Below are 22,079 nucleotides of genomic sequence, written 5' to 3'. Positions count from 1 at the left end.
TCCTTCAGCCTTCTGCCTGAGTGCTTATAACTCTCACTTGTAAATTCTCGGCTCACAATGAGCAAGTGACATTTTCAGGTGCTTTCATTTTTGTTTCTGCCCTGAGAGGCTGCCTTGGTCTGAAACTTCTGCTTTTCAGCAGAATGCTAAGCAGCCACACAGGCTTTTCATTTCTGAAGTGCTTTTCTCCATAAGGGACACTTACTCTATGCAGTGCTATCGGAAGTGTTGGAATGGGTATTTATGGTATTTCAGCATAGTGTGATCATAAGGAAGGGAAGAAAAATGTCATCTTCGCCTAAAAAATTGTGACATCTCCCAGACAGGAGTGATTTCTTAGGCAATTGTGACCAACAATAGAATTAATCTATTCTATAAGGAGTAACTTTACAATAGCCAGGAGTAACTTTTCCTACCAAAGTGCTGTGTAGGGTACATAATCCCACTTCTAGCCATTGTAGTGGTTCTCAAAATGTACAATCTCCTGTCAGGGCCCAGTTTTACATTGTGACCTGTAACTTCTCAGCATACTTTAAAATCTATAAGACAGCAAACTCATCCTCCTACCTCACAGTAGGGGTTTAGAAATTCAAAGTCAAGAGATCCTGTGTGCTTTAGAAGTAGGTAGACTACAGAGACTCCACCTATATGCAATGGCTAATTTTATTTCAGAAATGTATTTTTCCTTGCTCTGTAGCTCCAATAACCCCTCCTTCAGCCACAAAAATACAAAAGTTGTGTGAAAGGCAGCAACTCAGTGTAATCCACACACCTCCTGGGTGTGGTGCTCTGTCCCATCTAGTGCCAGCAAGACCACATAGAGAGAGAGATTAATGAATCTGCTGTACAGGTTTAGCTAACCGGTATGTGGCTTTTAGCTCATGCAGTAGAGCCTCACGCTCTTAAGCTCCAGAGGTCCCAGGTTTGATCCTGCCTGCCGGTGACTGGGGTCTGCTGGTGTTACACCAACACAGGGCATTTTGTACTCATACACAAGTAGGTCCCCCATTCTTTCATCATCAGTCAGATTAAGTATAACATAAGGCTGTAACATGTTTGCAAGCCTTCATGAGTGTGTCAGTACTGGTCACCTCCCATGTTCAAAAATCATTAGTCAACCCCCCTCCTCCCATCACAAAATTGGCTTAAAGATCATGAGACTTCAAAAAAATAATAAATGTTGAGGGTTTTTTGTTGGTCTTCTTGTTTCTAAATATCACTGCTCTGGCCACTCAAAGGAGTGAGAAGCCCCATGTACCTGTGCCAGGCTCCAAGGAAGAGCCAATCCAGATCCACTAAGGATAGTTAACTACCTAATTAGCTGGAAGGCAGATAATTAAGGAAAGACCATCTGTGCCCAGTAAAAGGCTTTGGAAGGGGGGAGAAAAACACAACAAACTTCTGAGATGAAAGGAAGCTCCAAAGGAGGGGAGTTCCTAGGCAGCCTGAACCAGACAAAAGTTGTGTGTGTAGGGAGGCCAGGGAGAAATCCTGAGCAAACAGGGGGAAAGACTGTGGTGGGACTCTCCAGACAATGGAGGAAACTGAGCCTTAGAGCAGAAAGAGCTGCTGCTGGACCCTAGAGACTCTCTGAGCTCTGAGGGAAAAGCATCTAAACACTTGTAGAAGCCCTGCTGTAAAGTAGAATGTTTGGCTTCTCCTTGACCAGAGTGTTTATGCACCCTCATGTGGGAGGGGGAACTGTGGCAGGCCACAGCAGAGCCACACTTGGCTGCAAGGGGGTGCTTGGGAAACGATGGGGCTGAGCCTTTAGGAGGCACTCACGTCATGTTTTCAAGTTGTTTTCTACAACCATGAGGGCTAGAAATGTACTTCTTTAAAATGAAAGCAGAGAGTCTCATGCAGTCTCTTGCTGTCAGCACCGGCAGCTTTAGGAAATACATTTTAAAAAAATATCACAAGACTTGCAATAAAATTGCCTGTGTTGGCAACACGAGGGTTTGTACAGCAACTAGCACAATGGGACTGTGATGCTGACTGGGGACTCTGTGTATCAGTACAATTACACTAATTGCACTAATAATAGCAAGCTTCTAGCGTGCTCTTTTTACTCAGCATGTGAGACACTGATGTGGACTTTTGGAAACATGGTTGCCAAGATGTTTTTTTTTCTTTTTTAAACAAGAAAACTCAATATTAGGGACCTTTAGCTACATTTAAGTACCTAAATGAGTGGCATGATTTTTTTTTTTTTAAAGCTGAGGAACCACTGGCTTCCAGTGGCCTCAAAGACAGCACACAAACAGAATGCAAGTGTCAAAATTAAAAAGTCAGCATTTGCTGCACACTAAAGTCTGATAGTATCACTGCTTCCCCCTATACTTACAGTAGGAGATATCTGTGGTTAGCAGTGTGCTAAGAGTTGTTAGGAGGGGATTTTCAAAAGCTCTGCGGATATGTCTGCACTATGGAGACCATAACATCATAGCTATGTTAGCATAATGCTATAGTGTAGACACAGCCTAGACCAGTAGAAAGTTTCCCCCCACCCTCCATCATTGTAGGAATGCCGCCTCCCTGAATAACGCTAGCTAAGTCAACAGAACAATGTGTCTGTTCTGGGGGGGATGCAACTACGTTGCACTAACTTCTAAGTGCACACCAGGCTTCAATAGGATGGATCTACCCCTGCTTTTGCTGCAATGTTAATGCGAGTCTTACCACAGAAAATTGGAGCAGAGTTCTGGTAAGAGAGCACTTTTGGAAAGCCCCCTTTCATGGCTTCACTGGCCTTTGGAAGCAGCCACAGCAGTGAGTCAGGATGCCCAGTCCCCCACGGAAGTGGTGATATAGTAGAAACCACTCTGTGTGATTCCTAAAAAATAGTGTTTGTTTTACACCAGACACAATAACTTATTATAGTCCAGTTCATCAATGTGCCTGGTTCTGTTGGTCCCTGATGTCTTCTCCAAAGTACAATTATGTCATTTTCAGTCAGGCAAACCTCTATGTGTACAGACTGGTGGTTTCACTCAAGCTCCTTTAACAGCATCTCTTCCCTTGCTGCTAACCCTCTAAGCATTGACAGAGGTAGCAGAGTCTGCATTATAGATGGCCCCAAACTACTCCCCTGCCAGCATGTTTTCATAGGAAGGCCCCCCTTTCAGTTGACCAAACCAGCTCCACCGCCTGCCCTGAATGCATCCTTCTGTTAAGGACAGATCTCCCTGTCCCTGTGTCCAAATTTTCTTCCTCTAAAGCCAGCCCAGTCTGCTAACTCCGTGAAAAATCAGGGTTCACTCCTCTCAGGGCTAGAGCAAACAAAGGGGAGAATACATTCAGCTTGTTTAAACCCCTGACCTTTTCTTCTCTAGTTGTCCGAGACAGCTTGATCTGTCACATACATAGGCCCAGAACTTAACCATTTACACAGGAACTCGCCTACCACCATACAGTGTTACTACTCCAGCTTTGAATATGTAGCTGGTATGTTCTTTCAGTACAACGTAGATTTGTGTGACAGCATAATTTTCCCAGTCACTTCCCTGTTTGCTGCAAGTCCAAAACTCTGAAGAGGGAGCTAGATGAGCCCAAAGATGTGCCAAAAAAAAAAAAGGAGAGGAAAAAAAAAAGGAGCACAGATCTCACACAAATCATTCCCTGTGCACAAATCCAGGATGCATAGCCAGCACAGGCTAGAGAACAATGGAACATATCAGCCCTATGAATGGCTGTGGGGGTGGGTGATGAAACAGTGGCTTTACATCACTCATTTATACTGGTGTAAGTGAAATGAGAATCACATTGTTGGTTTGGAAACCAGCCTTTTAACTGTACAATCTCTTGGGCTCGCTGCACTAGTGGAATAATGTATAATTCCCATCTCCAATATATTAGCTTGTTGCAATATGAATGAACGTAAAAATGACACTTGAATTATTGCCAACATTTAAAATGATAAATTAGGATTAGTGACTAAAACTTCAGTGTTAATTGAAGAGATTTCTATGCATTATACACCTTTTTTTGTATCAAAATCTCTGGAGAATTGAATAGTTAAATAGAGCATACAGTTAGAAAAGATTCAGTGGTCGCTATTGCTCAATGACTTGCTAAATCCATTAAAAATTTGACCTTCAACTTTTGTGTATATAGCACCAGATCCAAAAGTTTGAAATAATTCTTATTTAGTAATCTGTATTATGGAAGAGACAGCAAAGTCCAAAGGATTGCTGAATATGATTTATCTTCACATTTGTGGTGCTTAATGGTTTTTGTAAATTTCAATTTGTGTTAGATAATTTATATCAGCATCAATTTACATCAATTTTGCTAGAGCATGGGTATCACTATGTTTAGGGAATTAATAATCTGAAATTACCACACACCCATATTAATCAGATGACTTATTATGAGGAGACTGATTTTTATTATCAGACATACAGGGCCAAAAGAAACACTAATTACCCTGCTGTAGAGCAATTATTCAGCAGTTATCTATACAATGGCAGTAAATGCAGGTCCTTTTTCTATGTGGAAACCTTCTCTTTGTCAGTAAGGGGATACAGTAGAATCTCAGAGTTATGACCACCTCAGGAATGGAGGTTCTTTGTAACTCTGAACAAAACGTTATGGTGGTTCTTTCAAAAGGTTACAACTGAACATTGACGTAATACAGCTTTAAAACTTTACCGTGCTGAAGAAAAATGCTGCTTTTAATCATCTTAATTTAAATGAAACAAGCACAGAAACAGTTTCCTTACCTTGTCAAATCTTTTTTTTTTAAACTTTCTCTTTTTTTTAGTAGTTTACTTTTAACACAGTATTGTGCTGTATTTGCTTTTTTTTTTTTGGTCTCTACTGCTGCCCGATCATACTTCTGGTTCCAAATGAGGGGTGTGGTTGACCAGTTAGTTCATAACTCTGAGGTTCTTCTATAATATTCATGGGCGCAGTCCTTGTCAAAGCTTGGATAACTCCAAACCTATCAGTACAACTAACTGGTTGTTATGGTATAATGGCAGAAATGTGGCAGCTGTGGTTATACAAATTGATATCCATTCATGCATGTATTGGATCAAGAATTTCTACCTGCAGTGAGCCCTGATCTATATCCTGTGCAATTCAGCTGAAGCCTTTGGAGCTTGGTAGGGAGGTGTAAAACATAGCAGAATTAGGGGTGATGTATATGTTTAAATCTAACTTGAATTTTCTAATTCAGAGTATCAAAATGTTGTGTATTCACAAGTTCACCCTAACATATATTGTGAAGAAGAAACAGGGAGGGATAAGTATACTCAGACACACCTCCCTCACACTTACAATTACAGTACATACATGCACATTTGTGACCGTGTGAGCACCTTGAAGCTGACTCATCACTCTATGCATTTGGCAAGCATTCCCAGATGGACCAAATTGAGGAGAGAATTGATTAAGGATGGGATGATTAGCCACTTAACAAGGTGATTCAGCTCCTCAGCTGAGGAGGGTTAAGAGAGGGAAAGGGGAAGAAAGGGAGGAAGGGCCAGAGAAGCCTAGGATCTCAGGGAGTTGAAAGCCCTCGTCCTGTGCCTATGGAGAAGGTAAAAGTCTTATGCTGTGGGTGGACAAGGTCTCATATAGCACAATGTAAATAAAGCATTTGATGTCATACTTGCCATTGGTCTATGTGAGGACTGTTTGCAGAGAAGAATCCAGGGTGAGGGAACCCTGCCCTGTGACAGTCTCTCTTTCTTTGAGGGTATGTCTACACAGCCACTAGAATCATAGAATCACAGGACTAGAAGGGACCTTGAGAGGTCTTCTAGTCGAGTCCCCTGCACTCAAGACTTGACTAAGGCTACAACTCACTAGAGACTTACAGTGGCATAGCTGCACCACCATCTCTAATATAACCACTCTAAGCCAACAGGAGAGAGTTCTCACATTGGCTTATCTACTCCAGCCCCCGTGAACGGCAGTACCTATGTCAGAGTGAGAAGCTCTCCTGCCAACATAGCACTGTCCACACTGGTGCTTATGTTGGTGTGACTTACACTGGTCAGGGGGGTGGTTTATTCACACCCCTCGGTGACATAAATTATGCTGACATAAACTGTAGTGTAGACATAGCCCTAGTATTATCTCAACCATTCCTGACAGGTGTTTGGAGGTTTTTAAGAGCAGGTTAGACAATGAGGGAGATTCCACAACCTTCCTGGGCAATTTATGCCAGTGTTTAACCACCCTGACAGTGAGGAAGTTTTTCCTAACGTCCAACCTAAACCTCCCTTGCTGCAATTTAAGCCCATTGCTTCTTGTCCTATCTGCAGAAGTTACTAGAACAATTTTCCTCCCTCTTCCTTGTAACAACTTTTTATGTACTTAAAAATTGTTATCATGTCCCCACTCAGTCTTCTCTGCTCCACACTAAAAAAAGCAATTTTTTTTTCAATCTTCCCTCCTAGGTCACGTTTTCTAGAGCTTTAATAATTTTTGTTGCTCTTTTCTGGACTTTCTCCAATTTGTCCATATCTTTCCTGAAATGTGGTGCCCAGAACTGGACATGATACTTTAGACACCTGTGGCTGGCCTGTGCCAGCCGTCTCACGCTGAGGGGCTGTTTCATTGCTATGTAGACTTCAGGGCTTGGGCTGGAGCCCAGGCTCTGGGACCATCCCTCCTTGTAGAGTCCCAGAGCTTGGGCTCCAGCCTGAGCTCAGAAGTCTACACTGCAATGAAACAGCCGTACAGCACGAGCTCCATGATCCTGAATCAGCTGGCATAGGCCAGCATCGGGATTTTCTTGTCTGGGTAGACGTACCCTAAGAGACAAGGTTGGTGAGGTAATATTTTTTTTATTGGACCATCTTCTGTTGATGAAAGAGACAAGCTTTTGAGCGTATGCTCACCTTATCTCTTTAATATCTTGGGACGAACATGGCAACATCTCTTTCTCAGCCATGTGGGGTGGAATCCTCTTAACCACATGGGGTAAAAATTAGCCAATCAGGAACTGCAGAATCAATACCAGGTGACTGAGCAATTTCCAATAGGCAACCCAGCTCTAAATGTCCCCCTACCCCTACCCCCCCCCCCCAAAAAAAGTGAACATTTGGAACACTAACATTTTGGGTCCAGAAATTGTTTTTAAAGGTAGTTTGTTTTCTGAAAACTGGTCACAATTTTTTGTTTATTTTATTCAGATTTGCTAACTTTGTTTTTAGTTGTGCTATGGAGGATGTAATATCCCTTGTCTCTTCATGATGCAGTCTATCCCTGATTCTGTTTAACAGAAGCTCATTGTTTTCCATTGGTGGAATAGACATTGCAGTAGAATTATTTTGAACTGTAATTATTCTAATTCGTAGGGTTCAGCAAACCTTTGATTTGTTTAATTTAATGTGTCCCCCATCCCCCAAATTTCACTTTACATCTTGGGTTTGAATAAACCAGTCTGAAAACATGAAGCAAACTCACCTAATCTACCAAACCAAGCAGAACCACTGTATAAGAGGCCTATAGAAGGGGCTGTCTAAGACATAGTTCCATGTCACTGAGAAGGTATTTGAAACTTTTTGTAAACCGAGGCCCAGTTTTTATATTCATGACAAAAATGTATTGAGTGATAACTTCCTTAAAACTCCATCTTTAAAGAAGAAAAACCAGTTACAGAAAACAAGTATTTCATACTCAAAACAGGAAAATGGTTACAGTCTCTAATTTACTGCTAAAGAATGGATCTAATTACAGTAGTTAGCCCTTAAAAGTCATTGGTTGCCAAAGGTTATTACCCAATGGCCTTTGCGATACCGTACTTATTCTAAGTATACAGAAATAATTTTGCTATCTCTAGTTAGCCTCTTGTGGCTTGAATGGCTGACACTGTACATCAGGGATAATGACTGGAAAAACATGACATACCTCACTGCATGGGGTATACACTACAGAGACTTATATTAGTTGTGATTCACAAGTCTCTTGCAGCTGCTGAAAGTGAGACGATGCACATTCAGTGCTGGTTTAGCTCTACTTTGTATTCAGGCTAATGTTGGTATCTTCCTGTGGTGATCTAGAAGCTAAGGGAACATGTACCACCTGCAGATTTTGAATGGAACAGCCAGAAACTAATAGCAAGTTGTTTGCATCTGCCTCATTGCGTACCTGATGACCAGATAAATAATGCTTAGGCCTATTCTTGGCAACTGTCAGTTCCATACCATGTTTTGCTAGATGTCTATGCTATGAAATGCATCTCTTTTTGCTTTCCCCCCTCCCGCCCCAGGAAGATGTTCTTTAAACATTTTAGTTCGGAAGTTTTTAATTGTCATACTAGGATGAGGTTTTAGAAACCTCATAATAAATGAACTTTTCAATCATTGCAGTTTCCCTCATCAGCATCGTACTGAAAGTTTCCTGGGATCCTCAGCTAAACTGAAGCTTTTGATTTGAACAACTATTTTATCACAAGCTGAATGAATTTCAAAATCACACAGAATGCTGCCGGTGTCAATCTAGTTCTCTTCTCTCTCCCTCCGCACCTCCTGTCTGTTAAAAATAGGAAAATGCCTGATTAGTCTAAATGAAATTCCCTTGACGTGCCATGGAAACCCACTTCTATCAAACATGCACATGAGTGATTTTACCCCTGAGGGTCATCCCACCACATTTAATGTGGTCACGTGCATGAGTACAGTTACTTATGTGCATAAGTATTTGCAGGATTGGGCACTACAGGGGAGATTTTTCAAAAATTCCCCAGGGATTTAGGAGCACATGCAGCACTGAACACAATGACTGTTGTTCGCCTAAACCCCTTAGGTACATTTGAAAATCTCCCTTGACATGTATGAACTATGGGTTTATTCTGCTAGGTGCTAATTACTCATGCAAGAGGCTGAGCTTCTTCATCACCCACTATCATGAGCAGGAGTTAAGGGTGTTCAGTGTCTTCCAGCAATAGTCAGCAGCTCAGAGAATCTCTGGCCCTTAAATTACTAGGTTCAAGATAACTTAAAACATGCATCTTTTATGCAAATTGTTTTTGAAACATGACTTTAAAAGTAGCTCTTGGCTTCAGTCTTGTCTATTCCCATTGTTTTTCTTTTTTCTCACTAAGGCCCTGACTCCGCAAAGCTCTTAAGCATTTGCTTAACTTCAATGGTACTTACCCATGTTTTTTTGTTAAAGATGAACTCCAACATGTGCTTTAATGCTTTGCTGAACTGGGGCCTCAATCTGTCACTTAACCTATTCATTTTGATTTTTGAAAGCATTATGAAAAATACTTACTGCCGCTGAGAATAGAGATGCAGAAGTATTTGGCTTAGTACTTGCTGGAGTAAATTTAAGTCAATAGGATACATTTCAAACACTTAAGCTGATAAACATTACAGTTTTTTAACAGGTACTTTTTAAAAGCAATTTTACTGAAAAATAATACACTCTACCTTATGTACAGATAGAAATCAATATAGTAAATATTTCTGGGTGGTAACAAAACTAAACTATACTCAAAGGTTTGAGTATCTGTAAACTCTACTTGTACAAGTTGTTTATCACCATCTTATGTTCTGCTGCTATACCTGTAAGCAATTACTTCAGCCTACCTTTTCAGAAGTGACAAGTGGGTTTTGGGTGCCTCAGTTTTTAGCTGCCCAACTTCGGATACCTTAAAGCGGCCTGATTTTTCAGTGTTTGGGGTGCCTGGCGCTTTCTGGGTGCCTTAAAGTAAGCACCCAAAATAACTAAGTACTTTTGAAATGAGGGGTCCTTGCTGTCTTCAGAGAAAATCATAAAATACAAACACTAAAGGAGAGAATTTTGGACAAGCTCACTTCGTGGTGCTCCTAAGCATGCTTTTAACTCTTATTTACCCTAGAAAATTGTATTGCTTTAACTATACCAGTATAAGGAAAGTGGTACAAACTAGCTAGTGTGGACACAGTTATAAATACTTTCATGCCTTTATATTGGTATAACTTATTCTTGTACAGGAAGGGGAATAAGCTATACCAGTAGAAAGCAATATCATACTATATTGTGCAGTACTATACTATACATAGGGGCCTACCAAATTCATGATCCATTTCAGTCGATTTCATGGTCATAGGATTTTAAAAAAATCATAAATGTCATGATTTCAGCTATTTTAATCTGAAATTACACAGTGTTGTAATTGTAGGGGTTGTGACCCAAATAGGAGTTGTAGAGGGGTCGCAAGGTTATTGTAGGGGGGGTTGCGGTGCTGCTACCCTTACTTCTGCACTGCTGCTGCTGGTGGCACTGCCTTCAGAGCTGGGCAGCTGGAGAGCGGCAATTGCTGGCTGGGAGCCCAGAGTAATGATGGCACGGTATGGTATTGCCACCCTTACTTCTGCGCTGATGCCTGCAGAGCTGGGCCCTCAGTCAGCAGCCGGCACTCTCCGGCCGCCCAGGTCTGAAGGCAGCAGTGCAGAAGTAAGGGTGGCATGGCATGGTATTGCCACCCTTTCTTCTGCATTGCTGCTGGTGGGGCACTGCCTGAAGAGCTGGGCGCCCAGCCAGCAGCCGCCATTCTCCGGCCGCCCAGTTCTGAAGGCAACACAGAAGTAAGGGTGACAATAAAATAAAATAACCTTGTGACCCTCCGGCAACTCCCTTTTGCGTCAGGACCCCTAATTTGAGAAACGTTGGTCTCCCCTGTGAAATCTGCATTGTATAGCGTAAAAGCACTCACAAGACCAGATTTCTGATGCGTTTTTCATGGCTGTGAATTTGGGAGGGCCCTAACTATACATAATAGTGGGTTTGCCTTAGGCTGGAGATGCTGGGGCTAAGGCAGCCCTGATTACAAAATGAACCCCACCTGAGAGGAATCAGGTGATTCCCAATATAAAAAGTGGCAGGAAACTGCAGGGGAAAGGTGTGGTTGAGAGAGTAGCTGGGACTGTCAGAGGCAGGAGGCTGGCTGGCAGTAAGCTAAGGCAGCCCAGGAAGTAGGAGACTGTGGTTCTGGAATTAATGGAAGACTTTGTTTTGGGCCTTTGTGGGGTTCTGTTTTGGACAAGCTCTGTTGCCAGCTTGGTGAAGGGGAAATAGAGGTGGGTGGCAGCCATGGCGCTACAGTATACTGCATGCTTTATAGGTCTTGTACTACTATAAGTATTAGGGTTAAAAAACCAAATTCACAGCTTTCAGCAAAATAATTATACTGTTAAAACTTTTCAGTATCAACCAGGCCTATTGTTGAAAATAAAGGGCCAAATTATTTTTCATATAGTATCCATGAGAATTCCACTGAGTTCAATAAGAACCCCACATAAGTATCCAAGGGCGTAATGTGACCTTAACTTCATTAACCAGTTGTAGTTATTACAATTCTGTAGAGACATAAAAAAAGAATAGATTTATATAAAGTCCTTGTGAAGGAGCTGACTTTGATAGAAAGGGGGAAAAAATCCCACATCTGATTCTCCTATCCAGCGTATTGTATCAAAACCAAATACATTTGTAAACCATTGTTAGTTTAAAACCCTCTCCCCAATTTCAATGAGCATTCCAGTGATGTATTTTCATTTGGGTCACAGGAATACTTTGCATTGTAAATACTGTAAAAAAACAATCCTGAAAGATTTTTTTCTATTCCAAATTTATTTTAAAAGTTGCTGATGGGTTCTCCTATTAACAATTATTTTCTAAATTTAATCTCAATCCCCATCTGAAAAAGTGTATATTGGTTAGAGGAGAAGAACTGTGGTCTATCAAGCAGTGATCCATTAGTCAGTAATGTTTGAAGATAGTCTCACAGTGTGTAGAGAAAAACCTGTCAGCTTTTCTTTAAGTGTGGCCACACTTACCATGCTTCAACTGACAAAATATATTTTGCATTTAATTTAAAATTCTGCTCTAGTAATATAAAAGGGCCCTTTATATCGCATTAGTGAGAAAGCAGTGAGCCTCCAGTTCAATAAAATGGATTTTTTCTGCTTTCCAAATAAGATAAGAAAGTAGATAATGTGTCATTTAACACTTTTGTTATATGAATAGAAAATATAGTCTGGCAAGTGGCTGCTGCATATTCCCTTTGTGGAATGAAAAGGAAGATGTCTAGGACTTTCCATTACTTTTAAAGATCCATTTGTAAGCTTTTGCTATCCAAGGTCTTATACATTGCTGAAATGTTCTTAAAGGTCTCTTACTTAATACGGTGTCCCAGTAATGAGACAGATCACAGAATCAGCGTGCAGCCTCAGCCAGACAGTCCCCTTCTGACGGAATGTGCTGACATGATACTGTAATGCAGGATATTGAGGAAAGAAGGAATGACTCAGCATATTTGTTTGCTAAGGGACCTGACATGTTGGACAACGAGCCACATTTTGAATTTGATATAGATTTATTTATTGCTTTTTTTTTTCACTGCTATGATTAGTGGGAAAACTACATTTTTAACTTTATTTGAAGGTCCTGAGTCAAAACCCATTGAAGTGTTTTCACTGACTTCAGTATGAGTTGGATCAAACCCATATGCAAAAGATAGCTTGCTAATGAAGATTAAAACAGACAGGCATTTACTTTGGTGTCACCACTGGAGAAAGATTGAGTACCACAATCATAAATGAATCCACATCCCGGATCGCAGGAAGGATATATGGAATTCATGACTCCCTGTGCAAAATGATAATAGAGCTGATCAACTAAGTTTTTTAAAACAATTGTGTGAACAATTTGACAAAAAATTCTAAAATTAGTCAAATTATGCATAGTGAATAACTTGTGCAGCTTTAATCAATACTGTAAAATTTCAGTAGGTCTTACGGGTTGTAAGAAGTCTGGATATGATCAAAGGAAGATTAATATAGTCTAGGTCCTCTTTATAGTATGATTTTGTTTATTCTTACAAACAAAGGCCCTAATCTTACAAAGACATACATTGGTCCACTTACTTCTGTACTGTATGGGGTTCCATTGTCTTCAAAGAGACTGCTCACAGGATGTAATGTCGAGCAGTTGCATAACTCTTTGCAGATCAGTGCTTCAAGAGTCCTTTTGATGCTGTCATGACTGCTTTTGCTTTGCAGCTTCACAGCTAAGGGAAGCTGAGGCAGGCAGTCACTTAAAAGATGAGAAAGTTCTGACCATCAGAGGAACCCACAAAGAAATCAAGTTTTCACAGATTCTATAAACAGCTTTTCCCAGCAGGTTGGAAATATATATAATCAGATACTTTTCTTTGAACACATTTGCTTCCTTCATACCCTCTGAATAAAACAAATTCAGATTGACCATACCCTGGACAAATCTCATGGAATTAAGATGAACTTTACTGAATTCAGTTAAACCTTACTAAATTATTTTTAATATATTGTCTCAGGTCAGCCACAAGAGAGAATGCAGCTCTGAGGGATGCTAGGAGAGTGTCTTCAGGGAATGTCTTCACTGCAGAGTTAGTCTGAGCTATAAGTTGACTGTTGCTCCTAACTTGAGTCCTGTTCAGATACAGAATCACATAACTCGAGTGTGTGCTTTTAACATGAGGTGAGTGGCCTGCCAGGGGATATAGGCTACAGCTCGAGTTAGCACAGCTCATCAGCTGCCAACACAACCTCTCTATAGTGTGAACTCAGACTAGCTCCATGTGAGTGTGTCTAGCCCTCCAGTGCCATCCCACAATTCCCTCCATATGCCCCAGAACAACAGACAAGTTCTCCCACAATATTCTGGGCAACTAGTCATAGACTAGGTCTATACTTAAGGCAGCATGTACCCTACATGGCTCTCTGCACACCCAAGGACTGACCCTCACATCTACGCTGCTATTTTTTACCAGTGTAGAGTCCTGGATCCTTTCACAGCAATGGGAAATGAGTAACAAGGGTTTGTATTTAAAAAAACAAATGGGCAAATGGTTCTTATACGATGGTCGGTGAACCACTAGTGACCCATGCAGCTTTTTGTGTGTGTGGCCACCAGACTACTGATAGACAAAAAATATGAGGGAAATTGGGAGACTAGTTCTTGTGAAGTGGCCACCCCCATTTCCCCCATAAAAGGGGGACATTCTCCTCTGTGGAGTCACTTATCTTCAACCACTCAGTCTTTGCAAGAAAGCAGATCATTTTTGATCCGGAGCCATTGGAGAGTGGATATTTAAGTCTTCTTCTAAAACAGCAAAAACATCTCACCAATTTCAACCTAAATGTAATAGAAAAAAATAATACTTTCAGCAATGAGAGATATATAAGAGCTGATTTCAGATATCTGGGTCTTGTTTCACAAAATTGAAGGCCCTGAGTATAAAGAGAAATGAACCATCAGAAATAAGGTCAACGTAGTGGGCCAGACGTACAGCTGATGTAAATCTGCACTAGATGCTCTGACTTCACCAGCGGAGGATCTGGTCTACCATGTTCAAATTGTAGTAAACGTGCATTACTGGTTTAGGTTTTTTAAAAAGTGCTCAGAACCATGATTCCATTTTCACAAATTGCAGGCCCATCAGCACTTTCCTGGTTTATGTATTTTATGCACTTTTTGTTTTCATAACTACCTTTCCTGTGGCATTTTAACACACATTTGGGAGCAGTGGAAGAAGAAGACAGCTGTATTTACAAAGTATTTTAAAACTCTGAACAGCTGTAATACTTTGCAACACTATAGGTAGTTGCAAAAACATCCCTACTGTATAACTCAAAGGCACAGACTTCAGAAATGTTCTGATATTTTCTAATACTGGGACAAATTCTGTTGGCTAAACCTATGCAAACTGCATAAAATCAGTATGTGTTTTGCACAGGCATGACTGAGGGTACAATTAAGACCACAACCTTTCTCATTTTTTAAACTGTCATCAGTTTAAATGCAAAAGGCCAAATTCTGCTGTTACTCTGGGGTAAACCTGGAATAACTGTTTTGCAAGGTGGTATAAAGGTTTGGGTCACAATTTTCAAATGCAAGTGCCTAAATAGAGGTACTCAAATTCATATTTAGGCATCCAAATCAATGTGGGACTTATCTTCAGAAATGCTGAGCACCTATAGTGACCTGCATAATTAATTTGTGGTTGTCCAACTCATGAGTAAAACAGACATCTCTGAACACATGCCAACCAAATCTCCCATACTATCATGGAGAATTATATTAAAATTTTTCTCACCAAGGCACTCAGGAGACATTGTGGAAGACCACAAACGCAAGGAGTGTGTGTTTGTATTTGTCTTTGTGGAGGGGTGTGTCATAAATATAAAGGGAAGGGTAAACACCTTTAAAATCCCTCCTGGCCAGAGGAAAAATCCTTTCACCTGTAAAGGGTTAAGAAGCTAGGATAACCTTGCTGGCACCTGACCAAAATGAACAATGAGGAGACAAGATACTTTCAAAAGCTGGGAGGAGGGAGAAAAACAAAGGGTCTGTGTCTGTCTGTGTGATGCTTTTGCCGGGGACAGAACAGGATTGGAGTTTTAGAAATTAGTAAGTAATCTATAGAAAAACTTCAGCTCTGTGAAGACTTGTGAATTTCCCTGCAGGAGGTTAACACTGCAGCTCACAAAAAAGACAATTCCCTTTTGTCTCTGCTCTGGCCCCAAAGCAAAGCAAAAAACCTCCAACTATTTCCAGTTGGAAACCTGCTGTCCAGCAACCCAAAGGAAAAAAAATTCCTTTTCAAATCTGTGCTCCTTGTTTAAAAAAAAAAAAATCAAACTCCTAAAAAAACCAATAACTAACACCTTTGTCACCAGGCAAATAGGTAGAAAACCCTTCTAGTTGCTCTTAGGGAAAAAAACAACTTCATTCCTGTTCTGTCCCCAGCAAAAGCATCACACAGACCCTTTGTTTTTCTCCCTCCTCCCAGCTTTTGAAAGTATCTTGTCTCCTCATTGGTCATTTTGGTCAGGTGCCAGCGAGGTTATCCTAGCTTCTTAACCCTTTACAGGTGAAAGGATTTTTCCTCTGGCCAGGAGGGATTTTAAAGGTGTTTACCCTTCCCTTTATATTTATGACAGGGTGTTTCTCCCAATCCCAACTGCCCTGGATTCTCCAAGGTCTCACTTCAGGGACCAGAATATGTTAGTATGGGAGATATTTCTTCCCCAGGGCATACCTTTCTTCTATATTCATTTATGCATAATTCATACGGAATTTAATAATGTAAAGTTAATTTGCAAAGCTTAAAATATTAAAATCCACTAATTGCCATACACATTTTAGCAGATTGATAGTGTCCCTTGCCTCAGTATGTTCGTATTTAAGAACTGATGATAATCAGGGATATTTATTTAAAAACAAGGGAGAAATTGTTGCAAAATAAAATGAACATATGGGGTATTATAATAATTGAAATTATGACCAGCATGATCATTATGGTTTCTTCTAGGATCTCTGTGGGATCTGCCATTTTTGTCATTTCTCTGGAGGGAAATTCTGAGAAAGAGGCATTTGAATTTTCAAAGACCCTGGGGCAGGTGAGTCATATGTGAATGGATGGATCCACTAGTCCTGGTATATGCTTCACAATTTGAGCAGGTAAATCACCGTTACTTCACTTCCAGTGCATTTCACTTCCAGTTTGGACCATGCTGCTTCGCAGTGAGCAGCACTATGTTAAATACGCAGTGTTGACACAGCATAATATAACACAAGTACTATTACTGTCATAGATAACTTTAGATTTGAATTTCTTATTGGTTCAAAGAATAACTAATTCAGTATAGAAGGCCTCTGATTGTACCTGCTTATCTAAAGTATGTCTAAGTCATCTATCCCCTTGACCTGTAAGCACCTGTCTTGCTCACACTTGAGTGCCATTGTTTTTGGGTTTTTTGGTAAATATTTATCTAAGATATTAAAAGAAATCACTGGAGTTTTCATGACCAAAATGAGACTGGGATGGCAAAGGGAAGGATAATGGGAACACTTGCTGGTTTTGCTTATTGTATTTTAAATCGGTTACACCGTATTGGAATTTTATTGGATGTTTTAAAGTTTTTTGGTGTTTTATAATTTTTCCAAAGCAAAGCTTAGGTTTCTATTCTCTTGCACAGCAGTGAACACTGTATTGTTAGGGTCTTTCTGATAGTAACATTTGTTATAACCGTGTGAAATGTATATTAATAGAATTTGTGGCTTGGATTGTCTTAGCCAAGTGTTTTCTCCTCTCCACTTCTCCCCTCCTTCAAATCATTGCTGAAGTTTAGTAATAAATAGATACTTTTATCAACCAGTGCCAGGTATAGGTCAGATGTATCAATGTAGTACACAGCAGAGGCATCTAGAGATGCATAAGAATTGGATCTAAAGTTGGCAGATGTTGGTGGTTCGGGACACTGAGGCTTTCATTCTAAGATGGTACCTCTTAAAAAAATATTCCATGTAGAGTGTGCTTTGTGGCAGAAGTTCAGTGGCTAACATCTACACTACAGATAGAGCTGGGTGAATGGTCCAAAGCACTGTTTGAGAACATCTCATTGAATTCTGAAAGGGTCTTCCCTTAGACCATATTTGTGGGCTGTTTGTTTTTTCATGACTGTGCATACAAATGGTTGCTTGATTGCACAAGTGTTTGGGGACTGGCCTTTCTTCGTGCAGATCCTCTATTCACTTGTGAAGAAGGGTGTTTAAGGCAGAAATAGAAGTAGTCATTTATTTACACTAGTGGCTGTAATGCACTGAACACACGGGGCTCGATTTTTTCCCTTGCTACATACCTTGTGCAGCCATTTTCACCAGTTCAAAGTGGGAGTCAAGTGCAACCGTTCTTAGTAGCACTCCACACTCTGCACAGGTGTAAATAGCTGCACAATGTGCATGGCAAGAGAGAATCAAGCCCTTTGTTTATATTTGTTCCATAACTGCTTTTTTAAAAATAGCAGCATTATTCCCCGTGCTCTGTGTATCTCTTCCTTTGTTCTAGCCACTTTGCCATGCCAGGAAAGCCTCAACCTGTACACAGATGTAGCAATCACATTGCTGGCTTGTTACAAAACGGTCACTGAAAATCAGGACTATATGTGGTGGCTCTCCAGTATCTTTGAAGAAGGTCATGGACAAAGCAATACTACTGCCAGTGCCTGCCATAGCTATTAATGCTGCTCTAATTAGGCCAATCAGTTTTAATTAGTATCCTGTCATGTAACAATCTAATCAAATACTTTGTCTAAGAAAACTGACTTAGCTCTGATGGTAATTACTTTACTAGACTCCCTACCTTATAATTGCTTCCATCCATCCCACCTTCCTTTCTTTTTGCAATAAGTCTTTCATAAGCCCCTTATTCACCTTTTCTCTTCCCTGTATTTTGTCCCAGTGTCTCTCCCTCAATTAATTCTGCCCTCAGCTCAGTCTCTGGGGTAACCTGAAAGGAACAGGGCCTTATCACTTGTCAGAAGGAGCCTTCCTTAGTTCAAATTTTCCCTCTCAGGAATTTACCAGATCAGAGACCCATAATCTTAAAGATTGTCTCAGAACTAAAGCTGACAGGGTTAGGACCAGGCCAGCCCACTCTTAAATCAAAGGCAGGAAGGAGTTGAAGCTGTGGCTAGAATCAGAGATTTATAAAGACAGTAACATTAACATTACAAAGAAGTATTTTATCAGTTTTCACGTGGGATTTGTTTACCGCTAGTATCTGAGAGAGTGATGTTATAAGGTTAAATAAATGGGATAGTGAACAACAGATAAATGATAGATCCCTTGCTGCTCTTTAAAACTCTGTGGAATTAGGATTAATTTGGGCTAATTGACTCATTTTAGTGGGAATACATAGACCTACAGAGGCAACAGTAGTGAGCACTGGGTGTGCAAATTCCAAAGTTACAGCAATTTACAGACTCATTTTGCTTTCATTTATGTAGGCATATTGAAGAGTCTTTTACACAAGATTAGTAGTTGGGGGAGGGAGGAAAGATGCTTGCCATGCCTTCATATTTAAGGTTTGTGTTGTATTGGTATTTTTCTTCAAAAAGTGTAATGGCTTTTTGGGAAACATGCTTAAAAAAAGAGGAAACATGAAATCGGTATATACAGTGAAGAAGATCTGGATCAAAGTAGGAAGGAAGTTTGATGATTTTAGGGGTGGTGGTGGGGTGGTGTGAAATACTGAGAGAAATGGCTGTATATTTTTAGGCCAATGCAGATTTAGCTGACATGAGTGATGTTGGATCTACCATTTATCGAATCTGTCTAGTCTATTATTTTAGGTTTTCTGCCATGATATCTAAGTGCTAACCAAGTGGTGGCTAGGCAGTAGAGTGTAATTAAACTATTAGCAAATTCCTCCATCCCCTGACTAGACTCTGTGTGTCGTTCTGGCATCTTAGAATTAAAGAGGACCATGAATATCAGACACTGAGGAGCACTGTAAAAATGCCTAAATAAATAGATGGATCTTCCAGATGAATTAACTGAAAGTTTTCCCCATCCATAAGAGTAGCTGATGTGCTGAGTTTGTCTCCGTTGAAAGTCTCTCTTTGAATATCATGCTGTCAGTGCTTGTGAAGGTAATTACCCTAATCTTGTCCACACTAATCTAGTATATTGCTAGATGGATGAACCAATCCTGGAAAATGTCTCCACTGCTTTAGGCACAACAAGGGATTTATGTCATTTGACCAGCTAGCCAAATGTCCGTTTGTCGGCTGTTGCAAAGCAGCTTCATGGTACTTTAAAGTCTCAGATATCTTTTGTTTATGGGAAAGAAGCAGGAGAAGATTGTCTAATTATTGAGTGATCGGATATCTTCCATTTTTGTTTATGATAAAAAGTGGTCATGCTCAAATGAAATAAAAATCTAAAGTCAGACGTATTTTATGGCATGTAGGCATGTCAGAAATGAGTGAGAGGCATGTTACATAAGATAAAATTAATCAAGTGAGGGGAAAAAAACTATTTCTTTACCTGTATTTCTGATAACACCTGTGCTCATTATAAAAGATGGAATTTTAAAAGTCCACCTTTTTTTCACCATAGTTTTGGCTAGGACCCTAGTTTACAGTCAATTTCTAATTGGTTTGGTTTGCTGGTTCTTGTACACTAGTAGGATGTTGCATTGTTAGAGATGCAAATGATGCATGAAGATTATTTCTTTAAAAAAATTATTTTCATTGCCGTTTGAAAGAAAGTCATGGGATTGTTTGTTTGAGTTTTGTTCAAATCAGCTTTTACAAAGCCTGTGAACAGTCTGCAGCCTGGTAGTATTTGTCTCTTTATAATTTACCCTCTGATCATCATCTCTTAAAGCCAGGCTGCTGTAATTTTGCCCAAGCCCCAAAGTAGAGGGAAATGCCAGGAGCAGTTAATACTAACAAGATTTGATTCCTCCAGTATCTTGATTGCTCCTGCCTGGGGAAATTCTCAGGTGTAATTGTCGATTCCCAACCCTTTCCTCCCCTGGAGGTTCAACTACTTTTAAGAGTGTCATAAATATAAAGGGAAGGCTAACCACCTTTAAATCCCTCCTGGCCAGAGGAAAAACCCTTTCACCTCTAATGGGTTAAGAAGCTAAGATAACCTGGCTGGCACCTGACCAAAATGACCAATGAGGAGACAAGATACTTTCAAAGCTGGAGTGGGGGGAAACAAAGGGTTCTGTCTGTGTGTGTGATGCTTTTGCCGGGACCAGAGCAGGAATGCAGGTCCGAACTCCTGTAAAGAGTCAGTAAGCAATCTAGTTAGATATGCGTTAGATTCTGTTTTGTTTAAATGGCTGGTAAATAAGTTGTGCTGAATGGGACGTATATTCCTGTTTTTGTGTCTTTTTGTAACTTAAGGTTTTGCCTAGAGGGATTCTCTATGTTTTGAATCTGACTACTCTGTAAGGTGTTTCCCTTCCTGATTTTACAGAGGTGATTCTTTTACTTTTTCTTTAATTAAAATTCTCTTTTAAGAACCTGATTGCGTTTTCATTGTTCTTAAGATCCAAGGGTTTGGGTCTGTGTTCACCTGTACAAATTGGTGAGGATTTTTATCAAGCCTTCCCCAGGAAAGGGGGTAGGGCTTGGAGGGATATTGTGGGGGGAAGACGTCTCCAAGTGGGCTCTTTCCCTGTTCTTTGTTTAACACGCTTGGTGGTGGCAGCATAGGGTTCAAGGACAAGGCAAAGTTTGTACCTTGAGGAAGTTTTTCACCTAAGCTGGTAAGAATAAGCTTAGGGGGTCTTTCATGCAGGTCCCCACATCTGTACCCTAGAGTTCAGAGTGGGGAAGGAACCTTGATAAAGAGGTTTGCTGAAAAACCTCTGGTTGGTGTCAGCTTGCAAAATACAAGAAATGGCCAAGAAAGTTTAAAAAACATGGGACATATTCTCCCCTATGTGGGAAAAACTTGTAGAGGGCCAGGAAATGCTGCACGTTTCCTACGGTTTGTTTTAACAGGTGATCAGGGTTTTTCTCACCTGGTGGGACTGACGAGGAGTTTTGAAACTTTTAGCCTGTAAATACTTTGGTTCATGGAGAAATAATATAGCAATATGAGTTGCCCAAAGAAGATGGGAGCACTTGTGCATTAGCCTAGTGCCTCCATGCTACTCCTCCTTGAACTATAATTCCTTCATGGCTTTCTTCAGAAATAATGTTGGTATGGCTCATTCTCAACTGTAGCATCCCAAAATGTCTAAAAACACCTTATAGAAGAATAGATCTTGTTATACTGTGCACTCAGTAATGCAAAATACACTTCAGATGTAAACTGTTTTGCTTAGAGAGTTGCTATTTCTAAGACACATATTTGAACTTGGTCAACTTTATGTATTTTTTGCTGATATTTTGGTATGTCCCTCGTCCCACTTTTTTCACTTCCCTATTCCCTGTATTTCTTCACATAAGTCTGTATATTCACGCACTCACATATATAAACTTAAATCAAGGACAGAGCCTATAAATACCATTGTAGATCCCACAGAGTGAATATATTTTTAATTTCATTTTTGTGGTCACAGGAGAGTTTATAAAAATCTAGTGGGTAATGACCTCCAAATTCAAATTTTAAATCATGCTGTATTTTTGTGTTAAACTAATTATCAGTCTGTTAATGTCTTTAATAATTTTCTATTTGTGTTTAAATGTGGTGTTGTCTAATCAAAGGCAATTACTTCATGTAGTCATTTTTTTGAATAAAATGTAAAATTTAGGTCTTAGTACCTGTAAGTGGCCAAAGATCCCAGA

At 40.2% G+C, this 22,079-nt stretch overlaps 1 long non-coding RNA gene across 2 annotated transcripts in view; it reads left to right on the top strand.

Moving 5' to 3' along the window:
• The first annotated feature begins 4,778 nt into the window (after positions 1–4,778).
• LOC122464129 overlaps positions 4,779–22,079 on the top strand; it is a 58,831-nt gene continuing 41,530 nt past the window's right edge. Inside the window, exons 1-3 of one of the 2 annotated variants that reach the window (XR_006288035.1) lie at positions 4,779–5,546; positions 13,298–13,461; positions 16,298–16,385. This is a non-coding gene — a long non-coding RNA (uncharacterized LOC122464129). Of the gene's footprint in view, positions 5,547–10,887; positions 11,025–13,297; positions 13,462–16,297; positions 16,386–22,079 lie in introns of those variants that run through there. The other variant, XR_006288036.1, reaches the window with a different exon arrangement.

Source organism: Chelonia mydas, chromosome 1 (assembly GCF_015237465.2).
Source record: "Chelonia mydas isolate rCheMyd1 chromosome 1, rCheMyd1.pri.v2, whole genome shotgun sequence".
NCBI classification, from domain to species: Eukaryota; Metazoa; Chordata; order Testudines; family Cheloniidae; genus Chelonia; species Chelonia mydas.
This window is presented reverse-complemented; position numbering and strand designations above follow the sequence as displayed.